At 39.9% G+C, this 24850-nt stretch overlaps 1 long non-coding RNA gene across 1 annotated transcript in view; it reads left to right on the top strand.

Annotated features, from left to right (window-relative positions):
• Positions 1-18497, top strand: part of LOC132394034 (uncharacterized) — a 95424-nt gene extending 76927 nt beyond the window's left edge. Inside the window, exons 7-9 of the long non-coding RNA XR_009512145.1 lie at positions 1940-2062; positions 12348-12459; positions 16329-18497. This is a non-coding gene — a long non-coding RNA (uncharacterized LOC132394034). The remainder of the gene's footprint in view (positions 1-1939; positions 2063-12347; positions 12460-16328) is intronic.
• Positions 18498-24850: the final 6353 nt, after the last annotated feature.

The raw sequence follows: 24850 nt of genomic DNA, 5'->3' as shown, positions 1-24850 counted from the left end.
TAATGATTGAGATGAGCTGAGGCGAGTAAGGGATAATTTGAATGTTTGCTTTGTTTAAGCAAATGATTAGTAGCTAAACCATGTGACCTACATTGCAAGGCTTTGCCTTGGGCCAAACCTTTGTAAATGTGCTATGATATTTTTCATTGTTTTGATTTCTGATTCTGCAATATCGATGCATACTGAGCAAAGATGTCTTTTTGTTAAAATGTCAATGAAGGTCAATCTTTGTTTAACAACAGAAATATCTGAAGTAGAAAATTAAAACTAAATAAAACAGTCAAGCGTGTGCCTTTAAGCATAATTACCACATTTTATTTCTATGTCCTGCCCTGGCAATGGGTGCCGAGATAAGATTAAGTTGTAGCTACATTGACAGGGTTAAGGACGTACATAACAGGAAGGATTTGTGTGATGTTCAGCTGCTTTAAAGGGAAATGGCATAGGCTGAGTTTATTCTTGTTGGAATATAGGAGACTGAAAAGTGACCTTAGAGGTTTATAAATCTGAGGCACATCAAGAGGATGGTGAGTCAACATCTACTTTTTTGCCCTGAAGTGAGGGAGTCTAAAACTGAAGGGCACAGGTTTAAGTTAAGAGGGGAGAAGTTTGTAAGAGATTTGAAGGGTGCGTTTTTCACACGGAAGGTGGTGAGTATCTAGAATGAGCTGCAAGATAAGGTGATGGAGAGGGATAGAAATGCAAGTCTTGAAAGATGATTGGACAGCACGGAAAAAAGTAGTGAGATACGGGCCTAAGATATACAAAAACAGGATTAACATAAATAGGCAGGCAAATCACAGGGTTATATAATTTATACATTCTCTAATAATAAATGTACTTGAATCTTGATGAAAGCATTGTTACTTTTGTTGTGTATTTAATATTTAAGAAATTTTTGAATAATCATACTTCTACACACACACACACACACACACACATATATACGTATATATATATATACACACATACATTGATTAGGTGTTCTTGTTCAATTTAATAATACATTATGAGTTATAAGTAAAAAATACGTGAATTGCATACATCATCACATTACCATGTGATACATGCACTTCTCACTAAAGTAAACTTGAAGTTAGACACACATTCCCGGACTCTGGTGTCTTCCCATAATATTGTTTCGAAATTACAAAACATAAGAATGTTGGTACCGTTGGCGTTGGAATGTTGGTGTATGACAACACTTGCAGGCTGCACCCAGCACATCCTTGGGTTGTATTGGTTGTTAACGTTGGTTGGATGTCTTGATGTACAGTACATGTGATAAATAAATGAACACTGAAATCTGGATGTGTTACTGTGCTCTACATTTCTATGATTCTGACATTTGAAGAGACAGCTACCTGAAGTTTTAAGGCAGTGGAATGTTCACGTATGATTCATTGAGCACTTGGTGAGCCAACAGCACTCATCATGAAATTGGGTTCCAGTTCTCTATATGCAGGAAATGATAATGATCAAAGATAAGCTGGGAAGTAACTGGGCCAGCTCCCTGATGTCACATCACTTGTAGAAAAGTATACTGTGCAGACACAGACAACTGAAAAATATTAAAAATATTAAAGCTGGAAAGTTGAGGCCTGCTTTAGGAATATTTCAATAGTACAACTTGAACCATTTTGTTGTGAGGGGGGACATGAAGGACCTTCTCCAAAGTTAGCACCTATTTGTGCCTCCAGGGTATTAGTCACCTCCGTTGAAACTGAAGTTTTCAGTTTTTGCCCTGTATCTGTGCCCCCAACTCATCCAGATCATGTTTCATGGATTGGTCTCCACAGCCAAAGGGTCACTGCCTTCAGTCGCAATAGCAGAATCCTTCCCAACTGCCCACTCCCATCAAGGTACCTACAAGCTACATTTCAACATTCTGTGCAACTTCACTGATATTTCCATCTCTAATCTTTTTTATCCGCTCCAGCAGGTAGACCTCTACATCCGGCAATAGCAGAGTATTGCCAATCTAAGACCTGAAATGAATGTAGAAAGGTGAGGCCTAATTCATCCCAGACAACACCATGCCCACGAGATCATTTTGCACAAGGTGAATATTAAACCACATGGCCTTGGAGCCAGTACACATGCTTTTAGATGTGTTATGATTCATAGGTTGATATTTTTCATGGTTTGATAATGAGAGAGGTACTAGAACAATACAAGGTTTGTCATGAGCACTCAAGTTCTGGATAAACTTGGAATCCTACAGAGTTCATATTTAGGAAAGAACAAAGCACGATGTAAAAGATGATGAGCTTTTTTGGAGGAATTTTTAACATTTAAGAGGACTGTGATTCAAATGAATCTGTGGTCAAGATGAATAAGATTATTATCTCCACCCTCTAACTCCATCTCTAATTCTTATTTCCTGCTTCTTGATTCCACTATATTCTCTCCATTGACTATATTTGTATGTTTTATGATTATAAATATATCCACCAGATCTTTTCCTGTAAACGTCCTCTCACCTCTAATCTTCGTTTCCTCCTTAAGGTTGTCCAACATGTTTTACCTGCTCAGTATTAATTATTCTCACAAATTCCTGCATGATTTCCAGTCTGCCTCTACTAGTCTCATTACAATGGATGGTTTCAAACAGATGACATACTGTGTAATTCTGATTTTGCTCTGTATCTTTGATCTCATTCACTGGTTCACCATTCCCCATTGCATTTCCTCTATTGTCCATGACTATCTATCTCCATCCAGCACAAGTTGATAATGGCTTCCTTTATTTCACCCCTTTACTTCTGCAAACCCCAACCCATTTTACTTTGGCTGCTCCTCAGAGCCTGTACTTGACTGGTACTTGTTTTTCTATAGACCTGAATGCCTAATCACCATGCATTTATCCTGGAGGTGCCACATATTTCAATTCCTTCAATGCTGATATTAAGAATAAGATGTAAACAAAGGGTTCTTTTTACATGATGAGGGTCCTGACGAAGGGTCTTGGCCCAAAACGTCAACTGTACTTCTTCCTATAGATGCTGCCTGGCCTGCTGCATTCCACCAGCATTTTGTGTGTGTTGCTCTTCTTACAGGTCATTTTCTGAAGTTCTGAGGTTTCTAAATAAGAATGAAGTTTGATATTGCACACCTAATAAGACTAATATAATGAGTCAGTGACTCATTCTATGAGGCACTATCTTCAAACTTCTTGAATTAAGCACTAAAGAGTTTACGAGTCATATTTTTTGTTATTGCAATGTAGAAAATTTCAAACACATCATGAAGTCTCGAAAATGCTTAAGGCATAGGCTGTGAACTAAATGATATGTAGATATGATAAGGGAGCTATTAATGGACTGAACTGAATGGATTATTACACAGGGAGGACAAAAGGTCAGAAGACAATCAAAATTGGAATGATTGCATTCATGCAAAATATAATGTTTGACATAATTAACTGAGAATATCAGCACAGTACTGAAGGTAAAACATTGCACTTACCTCAGTGTTAGAAGAATTATAAACTGTAAATATGCAAAGTGAACAAAGCAAATCCAAGCAGTATTGACTCTGCTTCACCTTTTCCGATAAATAAGAAAATTTATTGTAATTAATAATAGAATTGCATTAGACACAAACATTCTAGATTTATTTTGATTTCTATCCATGGCAATATAATTTTTATATTTCATCAATTAAAATGACTGTTTAGAAAGGCGTAATACTGTTTAATGAAACATTATTTTCTGGAATTGAGCACTCTCCTCTCGCCCTCCTGTGAAGTTAACAGTAATGTGGTGTCCTATCTCTACTTACTTGGAAATGTGCAGCAATTGCCTGAAGTTTGCATACCTAAATTAAGTAAATGCCCATGGCCTCCTGCTGCTGGCTCTTGGATCAACTGTTCCAGCATAACATATTCCCTGTGTCTGGTTTGTTGTTGCAGGAAAGAGCAATCCAATTATAAATGTTCACCTTCACGGCAGCGTGCCATCCAAAGCAAACTGCAAGTAGTGAGGACCTTGCCTTTCAAAGTAATCAAATCAGCGATTTTACTTGTGTTTTTAAGCAGCACAGAGCTGTTTGCAAAGTGTAGGGCTGAAACAGAACAAGGTTGCTATTAAATTACCATATTCAAGTCAAGTCAAGTCAAGTCACTTTTATTGTAATTTCAACCATAACTGCTGGTACAGTACACAGTAAAAATGAGACAATGTTTTTCAGGACCATGGTGTTAGATGACACAATACAAAAATTAGACTGAACTACATAAAAAAAAACAACACAGAGAAAGCTACACTAGACTACAGACCTACACAGGACTACATAAAGTGCACAAAACAGTGCCGGCATTACCATAAATAATAAACAGGACAATAGGGCAAGGTGTCAGTCCAGGCTTCGGGTATTGAGGAGTCTGATAGCTTGGGGGAAGAAACTTACATAGTCTGGTCGTGAGAGCACGAATGCTTCGGAGCGTTTTCCCAGACGGCAGGAGGGAGAAGAGATTGTATGAGGGGTGCATGGGGTCCTTCATAATGCTGTTTCCTTTGTGGATGCAGCGTGTAGTGTAAATGTCCGTGATGGTGGGAAGAGAGACCCTGATGATCTTCTCCGCTGACCTCACTATCCACTGCAGGGTCTTGCGATCCGAGATGGTGCAATTTCTGAACCAGGCTGTGATGCAGCTGCTCAGGATGCTCTCAATACAACCCCTGTAGAATGTGATGAGGATAGGGGGCGGGGGTGGTGGGAGATGGACTTTCCTCAGCCTTCGCAGAAAGTAGAGAAACTGCTGGGCTTTTTTTGCTATGGAGCTGGTGTTGAGGGACCATGTGAGATTCTCCATCAGGTGAACACCAAGAAATTTGGTGCTCTTTATGATCTCTACCGAGGAGCCGTCAATGTTCAGTGGGGAGTGGTCGCTCCTGGTGGAGGGTATTCCTGGTGAGAATACTACTAATGTTTTATGCCCGTGATTGAGCAAAAGGACACCACACTGTTCAATATCATCAAACAGTTTATTATTAAATCACACAGTATTTTTGGATGCCCTCAATTTTAAGGATTGCTTTCATACAATAGGATATCACTCTGTACCATGGTGGGCTCCTCCACCTCAGGTGACTGAAGAAGTTGGCCATGAGCCCCCCCAAATCCTCAAGACCTTCTCCGGGGGCACCATTGAGAGCATCCTGACTGGCTGTATCACTGCCTGGTAGAGGAACTGCACCAAACTTGATCGCTGGGCACTGCAGAGAGTGGTACGGACAGCCCAGCACATCTGTGGATGTGAACCTCCCTCCATTATGGACATTTACAACAGCAGGTGTGTAAAGTTGGGCTGGAAGATCATTGGGGACACCAGTCACCCCAACCATAAACTGTTTCAGCTGCTTCCATCTGGCAAACAGAATATGAGACAGCTTCTTCTACTTCCAAATTCACATTGCGATAGAGTCATAATGCAAATATTTTTACTCCTTCACTTTGTGGGATTGATGTAAGATTTAAATAAATTCTAATTGTAATTCTAATTCTATATTGCCTTTTTATTAGATCCTTTTGGACCAGACCTTTCACTTGCAATGGAATTATTGTGCCTACTGCAAATGCTCACAGTTGGACAGGATGTTGGAAGCAATGTTGAGATCAAAGGAATATGAACTGGGTGCAGGCTGTTGGAAAGGATTCACCGTTTAGGGACACGTACTGAGACCTTTATTTTCCAATACTGTATTTAAAGTGATTTAGACATAACTTTATGTTCCTTTATGGCGTGTCCTCCAAAGGTTTTGCTGTTATATACTTATCAATCAGCTGATTGGTCGTCATTACAGAAACTCAATTGTGATGTAGGGAAATGGGTTCTCATTGCTGATTGGTTGCATGCTGAACTACTGGACAAGATTCTGATCCACACATTGTCCCACTCTGCTTAATGTTGGACCATGCCATTGGATGGTTAATTGGTGTTTGCAACTGATGCTTAGTTGTAGTATATGTCACCTTGTAGGAAGGAAAGTTGCTCTTGTATGGAGAATTGCCAGCAAGTGAAGTTCTGCTGATGGCAAGTTCATTTGAGCATTTGATGCCTGAACTTGTTGAAAATCACTCGGAAGATGTGTAGCTCGGATGGTTGAATTGCTGTCTGATCTTGGCAATCCATTTACAAATGTTTTGTCACCATAACGAGGACACATCATTAGTGTGTTGTCCCTTTATTGTGTGTCCTCCAAATGTTTGGCCCTTATATACTTATCAATCAGCCGAATGGTCATCATTACAGAAATTTAATTGTGATGTAGGGAGGGGTTCTCGTCACTGATTGGTTGTGTGGTGAGCTACTAGACAAGCTTCTGATCCACACATCGTCCCATTCCGGATGGGGATGAACCATGCCATTGGATAGTTGATTGGTGTTGGTAACTGATGCTTCGTGCCAGTATATTTCACCTTAGGCTTTTGTGGAAGAAGAAAAGTTGTTTCCAAGTGGAGGCTTGCCTGAAGGCGATGTTCTCCGGATGGTGAGAATATCTGAGCATTTGACGCCCAAATTTGTTGTAACTCAGGTGGTTGATGGTTGGGTTGAGTTGTTATCTGCTCTTTGCAATCCATTTGCAAATGCTTCATCATCATAAAAATAGATATGATCAGTGTGCTGTTCATTTGTGGTTTGTCCTCCAAATGTTTTTCCACATGAAAACGAATCTCAGGGTTGTACATGGTGACATATATGTACTTAGATAATAAAATTTACTATGAACATTGAACTTCATGGGGTAAAAATTCATCCTCAGTTGTTTGTGTTAAATGCATTTGTAGTAGTGGTTTTGATTTCAAAGGATCAGATTTGTGAACAGGATTATAAACTATAATAACAGTTACATTGCATTCTTTGCATTGCAAAGCAAAAAATCTTAGTCAGTACAGACATTGGGGGATGAAGTGTAGAATTTACTTAAACAGATTTTATTCATAATCCATTCATGAGTTCTTCTCTGTGCCTTGGAACCTGATCTTTTTCTAAATGTAACAGATATTGTTAAGTCGACTTATTTTCCTTATTTATGCATTTGCTGGTAAAACTATGATGTTGTGATTGGTTATTTCTGGTCCTGTTATACTTAACAGGCTGTTAACATTCTTCAGGGAGTTATTTTAACTTCTGGTGATGACTGAGACAATCTAGCAAATGATTACTGGGCACTATCTTAAATTGAAAACTGTTTGTTTGAACTGCCACTTCAGCAGCCACTGAAGGTCTATGACCAGTGAGTAGTGTTCTGCAAGGATAGTTGCTGGGAAAACATACAAACGATTTCAATGAAAATGTAACCACCACATTCAAAATGCTGGAGGAACTTAGCAGGCCAGGCAGCATCTATGGGTCTCAGCCTGAAACATTGACTGTACTTATTTTCAAAGATCTGCCTGGCCTGCTGAGTTCCTCGGACATTTTATTTGTGTTGCTTGGAATTCTAGCATCAGCAGATTTCCTCATGTTTGTCAATGAAAATGTAGGTGGTCTAATTAGTAAGTTTACAGATGACATCAAGGTTAGTGGAGTTGTGGGGAGGAAAGTTGTTGAGTGATAGAGATAGTTGGAATTTAGTGTAGGAAAATGGAAGATGGATTTTAATCTGGACAAGGGTTGATATGTTGCACTTTGGAAGTGTAAATGTAATGGAAACTGTGTAGTAAATGGCAGGATACTTGGGAGCTTTGATGTACAGAGCAGATCTTGAGTTGCAAGTCCATAGCCCTTTGAAAGTGGCAGCAGAATTGTATAGGGTGGTCCATCAGCACGTTTATCTCTCTGCTCTACTCGTTTTATGCTTATGTCTGTGAGACTAAACACAGCTCCAATGCCATATTCAAGTTTGTCATAGGCTGAATCAAAGGTGATGACACATCAGCAGATAGGAATGAGATTGGAAATCTGGCTGAGTGGTACCACAACAGCAACCTCTCACCCAACGTTAGTAAGACCAAGGAGATAATTATTGGCTAGAAAAAGAGGACACTGGAAGCTAATGCATCAGTCCTTATGAGGGGATCAGAGATAGAGATGATCAGCAACTTCAAATTTCTCGGTGTTATCATTCCAGAGGCCCTGCCCTGTGCCCAGCATGTAAGATCAATAGCAAGGAAAGCACGGATTGAAAAGAGTTTATGAATATTCTGCTTTCTTCTTTGGCTGAACCAGTTTTGAATCCAATCCACTAAGTCACTTTGAATCCAACCCTCTGGGACCTCACTTGTGACTAAAGAGGACACAAGGATCTCAGTCAATGCCTCGGTAATATTGCCTCCCTCAATAATCTGGCATAGATCCCATCAAACCCTGGGGACATCCATTCTAACATTCTTAAGGAGACACTACAAACTACCTTCTTAATGTCAATATGGCCTAGAATGCCATGTACCATATGCTCCGAGGTAAACATTAATTCAAAGTATTGATTGAGTACCTTGCCCACTTTCTCTGCTTTCAGTCATAAATTCCATCCTTTTTCTGTGAATGGCCCTACCATTGTTAAAGTACATATAAAGTGGTTTGTGATTTTCCTTAATACACATTTTATGGCCCCTCTTAGCTCTCCTGATTTACTGTTTAAGTTTTCTTTTGCTTCCTTTAAATTTCCCAAGAGCCCTGATCGATTTCAGCTTCCTAAGCCTAATATGTGTTCCCTTTTACTTTTTTGATCACTAATATTACCACTAATATCTGACTCCTATAGTTGTTGCTGTTTTCAATGCTAAGATTATCTGATGTATGGATTTCAAGGTATCTAGTACTTCCCTATAACACCTGGATGGAAATGGTTCAGATTGAATGATATTTTTGGAAACTTCGCAAACTCAAATCAATCCATTATTTTCATCCATTGGTCATAAATCTTAAAATGAACCAATCTAGTCAGAAGCCTCTCATCTGAATTTGGATTTGCCTTTGAAAATGAAGGTTGAGTATTATCTTGCACATGGACCATTTCACTAACAGTTACTTATTGTGCAAGTTTCTGCCATTGGGTTATGCATTTTGGCATTATCCATTTTCATTTGTTTCATTTCTTTACTATTCTTCAAGACCTTCTTTTCTTGTTGGTCTGCTGCTTCCTAAACATAGAGATGTTTAGCTTCCTAGTTTATCTCCTGCTGAAAGTGGAAAAAAAAACTGCATTCAGGCAATATGTTGGCGACCCAATGAAAAACACCCAATGTGTTTGTCTGTCTTTCTCTCTCTCCCCATAGATAATGCCTAACTTTGTGGGTATTGCCAACATTTTTTTTTTCTTTTTATTTCCTCTCTTGTTTAACTACTTTTAGTAGTCCCTTAATTGCTTATCAACAATTGCACTGTTTCATTTTTGATGTGAGGTGCAGGAGCCAAAGTCCCAGACTCAGCATTTAGGAGCAGCTTCTTCCCCTCTGCCATCAGATTTATGAACAGTCCATGAACCCATGAACACTACCTCATTATTTCTCTTCTTGAATTTTTTAGTTAGATTTTTATTTAGTTAGAGTAAGTATTATGTCTTTCACGGTACTGCTCCTGCAAAACAGTACATTTCATGACATATGTCAGTGTTAATAAACCCGATTCTGATTCTGACACTCAAAATATTGGTTTATTTTAATACCTTCTTGCTTGTATTAGGCAGGATTCATGACTTTCAACATATTTTACTAGCTTTATTGGTTGCAAGTTTCCATATGTTTAGGAACATACTTTGAATACCCTCTGGGCTTAAAGATTCTCCTTACATTATCCTTGTCTTCTTTAAGTGACATGTTTATTGTTGAGAACAGTGATTGATAATGCTCGTTCAGCCCACAGATATCTTACAATTTTATTACCATCATCAGTTGTGCTTCAATTGATTGTAAATTGCTTACTGGTGAGAGGGCTGTACTTTCATAGGTTGATTGGAATGACATTGGAGGATCACACTGGTTAGTGTGTTAGGCCTAGAACATGTGCTTTGGAATTGAGATATCTGAGAAAATTCGGCTCCAAAAGCACCAGATCCTTTCACCTCTGTTCAATAATTTTTGCTAGAGAGCAACGTAAACAATTAGTGCATTATTTACTTCTCAGTGCCATTCTGACATGTCATTCCACAGCCTCCTCTAGTACAATGATGAAGCCACTGTCAGGTTGAAGAAACAACACCTCATATTCCAGTTGGCTAGCCTCCAACCTGACACCATGAATATTGATCTCTCTAACTTCTGGTAATTTCCCCCCTCCCCCTTCTGTCTTTTTCATTCCCCATTCTCTCTCCCTTTTTATCCCTTCCCTTCTCACCTGCTCATCACCTCCCTCCCCTTTTCCCATTGTCCATTCTCCTCTCCTATCAGATTCTGTCTTGTTCAGCCCTTTAACTTTTCCACCTATCATCTCCCAGCTTCTCACTCCCACACCCATCTGCCTTCACCCCCCAGCTTGCTTCACCTATCACCTGCTAGCTTGTTCTCCTTATTCTGGCTTCTTTCCTCTTCCTGGTGAAAGTGATTCATCAACTGTTATTCCTCTCCCTAGATGCTGCCTGACTGGCTAAGTTGCTCCAGCATTTTGTGTGCTACTCTGGATTTCCAGTGTCTGTAAAATCTCTTGATTTATATTAGTGCATTAACACTCAGTGAATTTTTCCATCATAATCTCTGTGCATTTTTCTTAACTTGTTCCTAGGCAGAACTTGGGAATTGCTAACGACTTGCTTCCACTGCAGTTCCAAAATGACTGAAGAGCCCAATGTGATGATAAGCAGGCTATGTCATTGCTGGACAAGGAGTTGCTTGATGGGATGGGCTGCAGTGTATTCTGGGAATGGTCTGGTTTTTTTCTGCCATTACCTTAGTTACTAAGTGCTACCAATGCATGGAATTGAATGTTGCCAATGTGAATGGTACTTTCAGAGACTTTGCTAACTCAGAGCAATAAGATTCATTATTTTCATTCATGAGTTGTAGATCTTGACTTAAACCTCAAGATCAAGCACAAGCAGTACATCAAAGCCTGCATACGTGGCAGAAGGAACACAGCCATTTCACAATTTACTCATTGCTTTGCCACTTCCTGGCCCATCTGAGGAAAAGTCAGTGGTTCCCATATTAATCACATGAACAAGTTCATAACCAATATTATTGAAGTGGAAGTTGATCATCTTCATTTCCAAGGGACTACCTATGGATGTGGAGAGGATGTTTTATATAGTGGGGGAGTCTAGGACTAGTGGGTACAGCCTCAGAATAAAAGGACATTTCTATAGAATGGAGTTGAGGAGGAATTTCTTAAACCAGTATGTGGCGAGTGTGTGGAATTCATTGCCATTGGCTGCTGTAGGCACAAAGTTATTGGGTATATTTAAAATGAAGGTTGATAGGTTCTCGATTAGCCAAGGCATCAAAGGATTATAGGGAAAAGGCAGAAGAATGGGACTGAGAGGGACAATAAATCAGCCATGATGGAATTATGGAGCAGAAATGGCCTAATTTTGCTCCTGTGTCTTATGTTGTTATGGTCTAATGGAAGAATGAAATGTTTGCCAATGTTTTACCATATTGTACAGTACATTCCTGAAATTTCTCTGAGACGTAATTAGTCTGAAGTACATTAATGTATTGATGTTGCATTGAATTTGTTTTTGCTTGTTAAGAAGCAATTAACTGGATGTACTCAGTTGGTCTTCTATTACTCTCATGCTAAAGATAGCTAAATAAAGCCTGTAGTTTAATCAGCAGAGGAGCTTGGCAAAGGTTCAGTACAGGACAGAGCTGGAAGTGGTGAACAGAAGTAGCCCGGGATTCTCACTATACAGAGTTACACAACTGCAGCAGCAAACTTTAATAAACTGAACATGATGCTGGAATAAATTGAACACATGCAACAGAGGAAGGCAAGGAGAGGAGAGGAGGAACTGTTGCAGGATTTGCTATTTCCCTGGATATTCTTCCTACCCCATTTGAAAGAGCCATGTTTTCGAGATTAATTACTGTATAGTATTTCTGTAAATCCAACCATAACTGAGGTGTGGCGTTGAAACTGTGGTGTGGTATATCAAGGTTGGTATACAAATAATCCTGGGATTGAACTAGCATAATGGCAGCAACACACCAGGCGCACCCAATGTCATTATGGAAAGTGGCAGCATGGGGCAATATTTGTAGATGAAGGGAAGATTTTTTACTATGAACAAGTCAGTTGAAAACAGTCATCAGATCATCATTGATTAATTCTTCTTGTGAGCTTGTTAAACACATAATTTCATGATCAATAGTTTTAAACATATCTATACTTCTGATATTACTGATTTTTTTTGTAGATATACCATTCATTTCTGTTTGTTTTATATAATACACTGAATGCACAGAAATAAAGTGCTGGCACTGAAGCTTCAAGGAATTGGATACATTTTCCAACAAAAGGGAGCCTTCCTGTAAATATGATGGAATGAAAGGAATCTGCATTTGAAGGATTAGCAGGTAACTAAGGATAATAAAATCATGATTAATGTATTGCATTAGAATTTTGAACAGCTATTTAGCAAAGGTTAGTGCCTGAAATGTTATTGTTGTGATAGGATTGCACCTAAGTTTCAAACTAGTATTCAGATCTCTGGACTATTGATCAGGAGACATCTCCATGCCAACTTAAATACCATAAGAACTTGGTACATGGAACAGTACAGAACGGAACTGGCCCCAAAGCCCATGATGGCTCGTGGCCTATAGAAACCAACTATACAATCAATCAATCTAACCCTTCTCTTGTATGTGACCCATAATCCTCCACTTTTCTTATATCCATGTACCTAAGATTCTCATAAAAGTTCCTATTGGATCAGCCTTTGCCAACATCCATGGCAGTGCATTCAAAGTTCCTACCACTATGTTTGTTTGACATCTCCCCAAGCATTCCTCCACTCACTTTAAACAGATTCTTCTTAGGCCATTGCTGCCCTGGGAAAAGGTGCTGGCTGTCCACTTTATCCATATCGCTTATAATCTTGGACACCTTTATCACGTCTCTTCTCATCCTCCACTTGTCATTACGTTCAGATATGGCCCAAGTACAGACAGAGAGAGAATCAGTGAAGTGGGTCAATAATTCACAGACTTTAGTGCAAACAGAGTTTAATGGGAAAGGAAAATAATAAACACTAGCCCAGACAGCACAGTTAACTAAAACTCTCAAATGGAAAATGAATCCAACACTGCGGCTGAAAGGAATAACTAAATATAAAAGAAATACCTCTATTCTTCAGTGTCAGTTGACTCGACAATCCAATTTCTTAGGCAAGGCCGAATGCAAGCAGGCAGCAAAACATTGCTGTGCTTTGCTCAAGTCTAGACAAGCGCTACAATGAAAAGAATGGAGTTAAATACTGTTGAAGTGAAATAATAATTAGGGATACACACATATTCATAAGAGCAAGTGCCAAATCTGCTGCAGTGCCGAATCCATGGTTGTGACACCACTCCAAAGATAAAAGCCCTAGCTTCCCCAATCTTTCCTCATATGGCAGGTTTTCCAATTCAGGCAACATCCTAGGAAATCTGTTCTACACCCTCTCTAGAGATTTCACATTCTTCCTATAATATATAGAGCTGCAACATAATCTCTCAGCTCTTGAACTCCTTTCTCTGACTCAGTGGAACAAACTTATCCAGAACCCCATCCAAGTGATCACTAAACCATCTCCTCATTTCCATTGTGCATTTTCCTTGAGGACATCTGTTCCCAAGTTCCTGCATAATACCATTGTAATCAGCCCTCCACCAATTAAATGCTTGCACATATCATCTACTCTTGTTCCTGTCCATGCTAGAGGTCAGGGAGCTGTGGACACTGCCTCTGTAAAGCTTCCCTATGGAGTAGTCTGTCATCTCTCCAAGTTCATTGCCTAGTGGTAGTCAGCTTGTCCATATATAGTGACAGGAATGTTTCCTGGAAAAACCTAACTAATCTTGTGCCTCTAAAGCTTTTGCACTAAAGAAATGCCAATCATCATTAGGGAACTTGAAATCATGCATACAATGAACCTGCTATTGTTGTACCTTTCCAAAATCTGTCTACTTATCTGTTCCTCAGTGTCCCTGTTGTTATTGGGGTTGAGGGGATGGGGTGTCATAGAATTCTCCTATGCTCCCTTCCACTTACTGTCTCAGGAGATGATCCTCCCTTACTGCAGCTGTGATACTACCTTAATTAGCAATGACACTCACCCTCATCTTTTATCTCCTTCCACATCTCTTTTGAAACATCTTAACCTAAAACATCAAGTGGCTAAACCTGCCTTTGTGACAGCCAAGTCTTTGTAATGGCCACAACATTGTAACTCCATGTACTGATCCATGCTCTAAGTTTATTATTCTTGTTATTAATACTTCTTGCATTAAAGTAAACATTTCAATCCACCCAACGGACTTAATGTATGCCCTATACACTGCCTATCCTTTCTCATAGTCTCACTGCACATTTCATCTACCCATACACCAACTGCTCCATCACCCAACCTAACACTTAAATAAAATAAAGCTCAATTAATAAGCTAATTATTATTAATAGTGATGAGCAAATACTGGACTGCTCTTTAAACCAGCACACGGTTACAGTATTACCCTCAGCAAAAGACATCTAGCACCCCACCCAAATGTCTATCATATGTCATTGCAGACCAAAGTGGTTGGTACTTAACTACTTTCTGATTGGCTTGAAAGCTATTCAGTTCAGAGAGACAATTAGCAATGGACAATAGTGCCATCCTTGCCAATGATTTTCATATCCAGTGAGTGAATTATAAAGAATAGCTGATTTTTCTATTGTAGGCATTTTCTACTGTGAAAATACGAACTAATTATTCCAATCACTGCACCATTTTTAAAGCATTACACTGAGGCTTGTGTTTAATTAAGATAGAGTACAAAATCAAATTGTAGATTAGGTGATTGAAAAAAAAAACAAACTACAAATGCAATTATTAAAAACATTAATATAATGAACCATTTTTCAAGAGTAAACAAACTCTGTGTCTTCAACATTCATTTTTACTTCAATAATCTCTAAATTACTGTTGGAGTAAATTGTAATGGAAGAGGAGTGTTGGATTTTCTTGAAGAAAAGGTTATGAGAAGCCCATACCATGAAATGATAGTGGATCATCAGGAGAATACAATGAATTATTTCAGCTTCCCTATCCAATGTGTCCTAGGTCTATATTCACAGTGGGGGATTGAACTGACAGAATTTTGAAACTGTTTGCCAGCTTTTACAGTATGCTTGCTAGGTTTGAATGTATTTATAATGGCAACCCACAGAGCAGAAAACACTTCCTGAATGTCAGTGTGAAGCTAAGAGGTGAATTCTGCTGCACGACCTGACATTTTCTTCTGCAAGAAGACAGGTGATGCCCATCCATTCATGTTCATCACATACCATCATTGCACTGTTGTATCCATGAGATCACATTCACAATGGATGAGTATTCATGTTAGGCTTTTGCTTATCAGCAACTCACTGTCTTGCAATATCTCCACCTTTTATGCATATTATAAATGATCCAAGCTCTGTTCCATCCTTGCCTTACATTCCCTCGTTTAAGACAATGATGTGAAATGAGTTGATACCTGCCTCTGGCCACAATTCAGAATGTTAAGGTTTGGTTGCTGTTTCTGAGTTTATTTATTTATATTTCTGGATAGTGATATTTTGCATAATGAATACAACAAATAAAGCAAATATTAGAATTTGTAAAGAGAGACAATCATTTGGCATCTCCTGAACCCAGGAATTATTACACAACCAATAGGAATTGAAATTATTACACAACCAAGGAATCTAACTAGTTATATAACACTTTCTCTCTCCTAGACTTGCATGCCGCCCAAATCCTCTCAATTATTCATCAATAATGTCTATGGCTGTGTTCTTGAAGACTCCAAGCAGTATTTTTGTTGAACAATGTCTTACTTTTTGCAAACCATGGCAATGAACATTGAATGAATACCAAGAAACTTGTAACAGTAGCTCTCCCAAGGGCTACAGAGGATGTCTGACTGAATGCAAGTCACTAGTATGAAGGCAACTCATTTGCCACTGCTGTTGCCGTGAAATCTGGTTTATCACGAGTTTTAAATTTGCTGAGTCATGGTCTAAAGTGCTCCAACCTGTCTATAGTAGTGTGAACACAAAATCAAAAAAGATTTTGATCAAAATCAAAATAAGACTGAAGACAGCTGAATCATGTTCAATTATCCTACTGGAAGCATAAACTTTAGTTTTAATCTGTTAAAACATTCCGCCATGTCAGGTACAAAGATGAATATCAGTTTATTATTATTTTCTGTTCCAGGTAACCAAAGTGATAGAGCCAGCAGGAATGGGAACTACATTATAAGTGCATCATCCACCAAATTATTAATAGTTCAAAAATTGTTGTAGTGTACAGATCTATTTCTTTTAGCACAATGGCTCCACTTAGCACCAATTATTGACTGATAACTGACCCACGTGCATTGACTTATTGGTCCCTCTGCAAAGTGAATACTCAAGTTAACTTCACCTCTGAGTGCATGACTTTGTTTATTTGTTATGTAGTTGTACGGATACAACAAATTGGCGATGAGTATGATTCTGAATGTCAGCATATATAACCAACTGCACCGACAGTTCTGAGATGACTGAACACGGAGGACGGGAGAGAGACAGCCAGAGGAAAGAGTGAACCAGTACAGAGATGCTGTCGTGGAAGCTAACAAAAGGATGCGTGAGTGACAGTGCACAGTGAGAGACACACAACTAGCAAACTAATGTGAAAATAATGTGACAATAGCATTTGTTGGGAAAGTTAATGAATCTGACATGCTAATGAGTAATGGGAATTGTATATTGAGTAAGTTGAACTGTATTGTAATGCTAACAACATGGATGAAGAAAAGAAAGTCTCCACATTTCTTAGTTTAGTGGGTGCTAAACCTTCGCAAACTAGTGACTCCTGAGAAGCCAGCATGCATGACATTCGATGAAATTGTTGAAAGTTTACAATATCACTTGAGCCCAAAACCACTAGCAATAGCTGAGAGATTCAGAGTTCACAGAAGGAACTGGTCAAAGGATGAATGCATTCTTGAATACATCTGAGAACCGCACAAACTTTCCAAATACTGTAACTTTGGAGAGCTCAAAATGTACCCCCAGATGCACCTTTACTCCCATGGGTGTGGCCGTCATCACAATGGCAAAGAGTACATATTGACCTTGCTGGGCCATTCATGCACTCCATGTTTCTGATTGCTGTGAATGCTCATTTGAAGTGCTGGAGGTCATAAAATGAAGTCAACCACATCAGAAAAGACTGTTTTCACTCTGAGGACTATCATCTCCAAAAAGGGCTTACTTAAACAAATTGTGAGCGACAATGAATCACAATACGCAACAGAAGAGTTCAGACTCCCCATGAAGAAAAATGGCATCAAACATTTCAAGTCAGGTCTTCACCATCCAGTAATGAATGGGTTAGCTGAAAGGCTTGTCCACACGCTCAAGATGTCCATTAAAGCAAAGGACAAGAAGGACATTTCTCTTTAGCACAAAGTGGACCACTTCTTTTTGTGCATCAGAACTCTGATCATGTGCCAACAAGTCAAAGACCTACAATGCTGCTCATGAACAGGAATCTGAGATCTTGCATAGACTCCTGAAACCAGATCTGCGGAGCAAAGTGCAGAATAAGCAGTTCAACCAGTTGCCCAGAAAATCAGCAAGGAGCTTCGAGGTTGGACACGAAATCACAGCATGTAATTACCTAGAAGACAAGTGGACACACGGTAGGATAGCTACAAGAATTGGATCATGGATGTACGCAGTGGAGGTTGGAGGTCATACATGGAAACGTTATATAGACCAGACACTCGGTGCTCAGCCAAAGAACACACTTGGGTTGTCTGCATCCAACAAGATAAACACATTACATCCACCAACTTACCTCTCAGTGAGGATAATGTCACTAACAGTAACATGACACCTACAACAGAGAAAGTTGTCTTTGATAAGACACCTGCCAAACCGAATGCTACTCCACAGGTCCAGGGGCATGATCTTGAAAGAAGCAGAGCGCCACCAAAAAGACAGGATCTTTAGTGTAGTGAAGTTAGTTATGGACTGTTATTTTAACACTGTTGTTGTGGAAGCATGTTTATTTGAAAATGGTCTGCTAAAGGGAAATTGAATGTTTTATTACATATACAGCTTTATGTTACATTAATCTAAAGGAGGATGATGTAGTGTAACGCGTGGATCTATTTCTTTTAGCACAATTACTCCCCTTAGCACTAATTATTGACTGTTAACTTTAATTTGTTGCTCTCTCTGCAAAATGAATATACAAGTTAACTTGCCCTCTGAGTGCATGTCTTTATTTATTTGAAATGTAGTTGTACAGACACGACATTTGTTACAGCTGATTTTTGCTTTGTACTCATTGTAGGTCACATTACTACAAAGATCATAATGTTTTGATGCAGTGGCCCCCAACCTCCAGGCCACGGACCGATACCGGGCTGCGAAGCATGCTGGGGTGCAGCAGGTAAGCGGAACGCAGCCAGCACATCTTTAAGAGAAAAGCCAAAATTAACAAGCTAATTAATTAGGTGCCGCCCGGCATGTAAAAGTTGGCCAAGATCAGAGGCATTTGCCAATTGCGTAGAGCAAGTGAAATCGGCAATTAGCTTGTTTATTTTGGCTTTTTTCTTAAAGGTGCTGAGTTCATTCCAGCTACCGCTGCACCCCTGCATGTTTCGCAGCCCGGTATTGTTCCACCGCCTGGAGATTAGGGACCACTGTTTTAATGAACATCAAAAGCTGAGATTCCTGTTTCAGATGAACAACTGGGTAAGTTGCACTTCTGCTAACTTGACAACTTTATTAACTTCTCTAACAAAGACAGTTGTGTAAAAAGGGCCCAAAGGATCATTGAAGACCCGAGTCACCCCAACCACAAACTCTTCCAGCTGCTCCCATCCGGGAAACGGTACCGCAGCATAAAAACCAGGATCAACGGGCTCTGGGACAGCTCCTTCCACCAGGCCATCAGACCACTTAATTCATGCTGACACTGCTGTATTTCTATGTTATATTGACTATCCTGTTGTACATAATATTTATTATAAATTACTATAATTGTACATTTGAACAGAGACGTAACAAAGATTTTTAGTCCTCATTTATTTGAAGGATGTAAGTAATAAAGTCAATTCAATTCAGTTCCACCCTGTCCTTAAATTCTCTGGTCCATCTCCAACACCTCCATCCCTTTTTGATCACTCTGTCTCCATCACTGGAGACAAATTGTCAATCAACATCTTTTACTAACCTACCGATTTCCATGGTTACTCAACTATTACTTTTCCCACCCTTTCTCCTGTAAAATGCAATTCCCTTCTCTCAGTTTCTTGTCCACTGCCGCATCTGTTCCCAGGACAGAGCTTTCCATTCCAGGACTCCAGAGATGTCCTTCTTCTTTAAAGAATAGGGGTTCCCTCTCTCCACTAATGCTTCCCTTACCCACATGTCTTCCATTTCCCTCACATCTGTACTCATCCCATCTTCCTGCCAACTTAACAGTGATAGAGTTCCCTTGTCCTTACTTAGCACCCCATCCGCCTCCGTGTGCAATGCATTATCCTCCACAACTACCACCATCTCCAAAGGGATCCTACCACTAAACATATCTTTACCTCCGCCCACTCCACGTTCTGCAAGCATCACTTTCTCTGTGATCCCCTTGTCCTTTTGTCCCTCCCCACTGATCTCCCTCCCAACACTTTATTCCTGCAAGCGGCCCAAGTGCTATATCTGCCCATAGACCTCCTCCCTCACCTTCTTTCAGGGCCACAAGCAGTCCTTCACCTGCAAATCTGCTGGGTTAGTCTATTGTGTCCAGTGTTCCAATGTGCCCTCCTCTACATTAGTGAGAGCTGTCATAAACAGGGGGACCACTTCGTTGAGCAGCTCCACTCCATCCGCCAAAAGCGGGACTTACTGGTGGCCAAACATTTTAATTCTGATTCCCATTCCCATTCCAACATGTTAGTCCAAGACCTTCTCATGTGCCAAGATAAGATCACCCTCAAGATGGAGGAAAAACACCTTATATTCTGTCTGGGTGTCTTTCAACCTCATGGCAAAAATATTGATTTCTCCTTCCAGTAAAAAATACCACCCCACTGTTTCTCTATTGCTGGCTGGTGGCGTAGTGGGCCAGACTTTGGAGCGAAGGTGCCTAACTTCGAATCTAGCCGCTCCCTTGCACACTTTCCATCTGCGCTGGGTTGAGCTTCGAGCTAGCAACTCGGCCTCGCGAAAACAAGAAAGCCTGCTAAAAAATCGCTGTCACAACGGCGCCCCGATGACTCCACTCGTGAGTTAAGGGCTTTTTTCTTCTTCTTCCTCTCTACCCCACTCTACGTTTTACCTCTTCTTACCTACATATTACTTCTTCCTTCCTTTATTTCATGGTCCAATTTCCTCTCGTATCAGATTCCTTCATCTCCAGCCGTTGACCTGCCCCACCCACCTGGCTTCACCTATCACCTTCTTGTTAGCCTTCTTCCTTCCCCCACCTTTTTATGCTAGCATCTTCCCCCTTCCTTCTCAGTCCCGAAGAAGGGTCTCAACCCAAAAAGTCAACTGTCTATTCACATCCATAGATGCTGCCTGACCTGCTGAGTTCCTCCAGCATTTGTGTGCATTGAACTGGGTAAGCTGTTTTTCAACTCATTGTTCAGCCAGTTGGGTTTTAGGCTAGTTGCTAATTTCCTGAGTATTCAAACCTGAAAATATTCTGCAGCCCTCTGTAATAATTGTGTGCTTTTCCCAGCATTTTCTTCTTTACTGTAAGGTGTCAGCTGTTTTTCAGAACATTGTTAATTGGCAAATTTTCACGAGCGATAACAAATTATATTTTCTAGGATTCTTTTCCCACCCTGTAGCTAGTTTGGCGGGAGCATGGAGCAGAAAATTAACCGTCGATGTGAGTGCAATTGATTCATGGCATCAGAGCTTTTCTGACTACAATTAAAGCAAGGAATATTGGAATGTGAGGCAGCTTGTTCTACCGTTCAATTAGATCTTCATTCATGTAATCTATATCTTTGACATGCTCACCTAATAAAATCTATGAATCCCAATCCTGGAAATTTCAGTTTGAGCCAAGATCCACAGTCACTTGCCACAGGAATTACAACATTAATCTGAATGAGAGGAATTGTAATTGTTATCCTATTGCTAACTCTTTCATTAGCACACTGCAGTTTGAACTTCCTTCAAAGTATAACATGTTACATCAACCCAATTTATATTCTAAATACGCTTGGAGTCAAAGTCACAGAGGTACAGCACAGAAAGAGGCCATTCAGCCCATCTAGTCCATGCCAAAACCATTTAAACTGCCTATTCCCCTCGAACCCAGGACCATAGCCCTCCATATCCCTACTATCCATGTACCTATCCAAAATTCTTTTAAACATTGAAGCCATGCTCGCATGCACCAACCCTGGCTGGTCCTACCAAAGTGCGAAACCTCACATTAAATTCCATCTGCATTTTTTCAGCCTATTTTTCCAGCTGATGCAGATCCCTCTGCAAGCCATGACAGCCTTCTTCACTGTCAACTACACCCCCGATCTTAGCGTCATCCACAACTTTGCTGATCCAGTTAACCACATTTTCATTCAAATCATTGATATAGATGACAAACAACAAAGGACCCAGCATCATTTCCCTGCAATGCACCACTAGTCACAGGCATCCAGTCAGAGGTAACCCTCTACTACCACTCTCTGGCTTCTCCCACAAAGCCAATGCCTAATCCAATTTACTGTCTCATCTTGAATGTCGAGCGACTGAACCTCCTTGACCAGCCTCCCATGTGGAACCACGTCAAATGTTTATGCAGCTGGTGACCAAAGCGTGCACAATTAACTGACAAAGTTTCTGCAGTGAAGTTATTTATATGCCTCACGAATTTACTGGCTTCAGTGGACGTACTAGTCTAGTAGTTTAGTGGTTAAAGTATTCATCTGTATTATCTGTTAGTTAACTAGTTAGGGCAGAGATCCTTAGCAAACAATCTGAGGAAAGTCATACAACTTTTGCATAGAGTATTTGAAGCCATCAGAAAGGCTACAGGCATGAAGGGAGAAAGCAAAGCCTTCCTATATAAAGAAAATATCACTCAACCTGCTGCTGAGATCCCAAATCAATCCTTAAGTAGATTAGCTCCTGTGACCAATTTGAACTGACCTTAGGGAGCCAGAGTCGATCACAACTATGTTCTTTGGTAGTTGGCCAAACTGCTCCACTGGGCCCTTCACCATCGTCTGAATACCTGAAGGTGCTAAGACTCTAGCTCAGAAGTCCAGGGACATGTGGCAAGAACTGATGGGAGCAGAGAACTAAGGTGATATATTTGGGAATGGGTTAAAGTGCTCATTTTAGGGCAAAAGTCTGGTCATCATTGCAACATGTTCCCAGTGTTGAAGCATGTGATGGAGATTCAAAATGGCTTGTGCGGAGTTGCCATTTCATCTGGAGTTCCAGAAAAGATTGAGTTCACTAAAATTTGATGTATAGTTCTCTGGACAAAGGAGGGAGATCATACCCATTATTGACTTTCTCCTGATGCTCACCCATGCATAGTTGCATCAATCTACACTTAGCAGCCACTTTATTAAGTACACCTCCACACCTTCTCATTAATGCAAATTTCTAATCAGCCAATCATCTGCAAGTAAATCAATACATAACAGCATGCAACAGTAGTCAAGAGGTTCAGTTGTTCAGACCAAACATCAGAATGTGGAAGAAATGTGACTTTGACTGTGGAATGATTGTTGGTGCCAGACAAGGTGTGCGTGTGTGCGTGCGTGCACACACACTCACACACACACACACAACAAAAAAATACAATGAGCAGCAATTTTGAGGGCGAAAAAATGTCTTGTTAATGAGAGAGGTCTGAAGCAAATGACCAGACTCTTTCAAACTGACAGGAAGACAACAACAACTCAAATATCCATGTATTACAACAGTGATCTGCAAAAGAGCATCTCTGAATGATTAACATGTCAAACCTTAAAGGGGATAGTCTACAGCAGCAGAAGAATATGAACATACACGAGGTGACCATTTTATTGGGTACAGGATTATAAAAATACCAAAAATTCTATGTGCTGAGGTTCTACCTTATGTTGATGGTGTGGTCTTGTAGCCACTCAATAGTCCTTCAGTTGAACCTTGTTGAAATTACCCTGTCAATTGTAGAAGCTTTCTGCAGAAGTACACCTTTCATCACAAGTCCATTAGAGAATGCATTGAATGCGATATGGAATAGTTTCCTAAGCAGATTGCTCAGTAAATGAATGTCTCATCACCGGAACTTGCACCAGCTTCCTGCCATCAAGGTAATATGTAAATCAATACAGAAAGGTATTGGAAAAGGGCTAGTAACATCAGGAAGGATCACCTGCACATTGCTCATGGATTGTTTGTCCCAATTCCATCAGATGCCACATTGCACCCACTCCAGGACCAGCAGACTCAAAAAGAGTTACTATTCCCAAGCAGTAAGGCTGATCAATACCTCCACCTACTAACTGCCCCATGATTAATTATTTCCCAGCAGTTACCTTATGCACAGCCTAGTGTCACTTTATGGACATACCGTACAATCAATTTATGCACATACTGTAAGCTATCTTACAAATTTATATTTATTGTGTTTATTATTATTATTATTGTGTTCTTTATCTTTTGTGGGTTTTTTTGTGCTATATTACATCCAGAGTAGCAATAGTAGTGTGTTCTCCTTACACACGTGTACAGCAAGTGACATTAAACAATTTTGTATCTTGAAATAACTTATAACTTTGAAATCCAAAAAATATGTTTGAAGTGTAAGGAATCTGAGTGAAAGACAGCCAAAGTGCAAAAAATGAATTGCTGCACATAAATATGAACAAATCAGTAGTGGAAATAATAATCGCCTGCAACGGAGCCAGATTTACTTCCATTTCACCGTGACTCAGAATGCAGCAGTATTCCAGCAAGTGTTGTTCAAAGCCAATTAATGGATCTGGCCATTTCCAGTTTTTTCCAGCCTGTGTAAAACCACAGAATGCTGGATGAAGTTTAATAACTTAACAATATAAGTACTGGCAAGCTAAACCAATAATGCACTGTACTAAAACAATTTAGTACAGAGTAAAATTTTCCTTTTGCATAATTACTTATTATCAGAGCTCATGAGGCAACCTCCATCCAGAAATGTTCCATAATTAACATCTTTAGAGCCAATCACACTTGCCTGGAATTCATTTCACTCGTTGGTCTTCTAGATTGCATGCCAAGATCCAGATTTTGTTGCACGCTATGAAAACAAGATAATTTACACTTCTGCATCTGTTTTCAAGCAAGGGTTAGTTCGCAACACTCATTTGACAGACCATATAGGAACAAGAACTTTGACTTCTCTCTCTTTTTAGTAAGAAGGACTATAAAGCCAGAGGAGGGAGGCAGTGGAGGGTGGGCAAGATAGTTTATTAAAAAAAGGGAGGGAAAATTAGTTTATCATTGGGTCTTAGAGAAATACAGCTTGGATACAGGACCTTAAGCTCGAAACGTCTATGGCCAGCTAGTTCTGATTTCTTATGTTCAGCCCATATTGATCTAAACACACTGCTGCATGTACCTATGTAAGTGCTTCTTGAATTATAATACTGCACTTGCTTCAATCACTTCCTCCAGCAGCTTGTTCTATTTACGCACCAAACTCTGCATATGGTCCATTTTGATTTTTAGTTCCCTTTTCACTCTAAA

Source organism: Hypanus sabinus, chromosome 5 (genome assembly GCF_030144855.1).
Source record: "Hypanus sabinus isolate sHypSab1 chromosome 5, sHypSab1.hap1, whole genome shotgun sequence".
NCBI lineage: Eukaryota > Metazoa > Chordata > Chondrichthyes > Myliobatiformes > Dasyatidae > Hypanus > Hypanus sabinus.
This window is presented reverse-complemented; position numbering and strand designations above follow the sequence as displayed.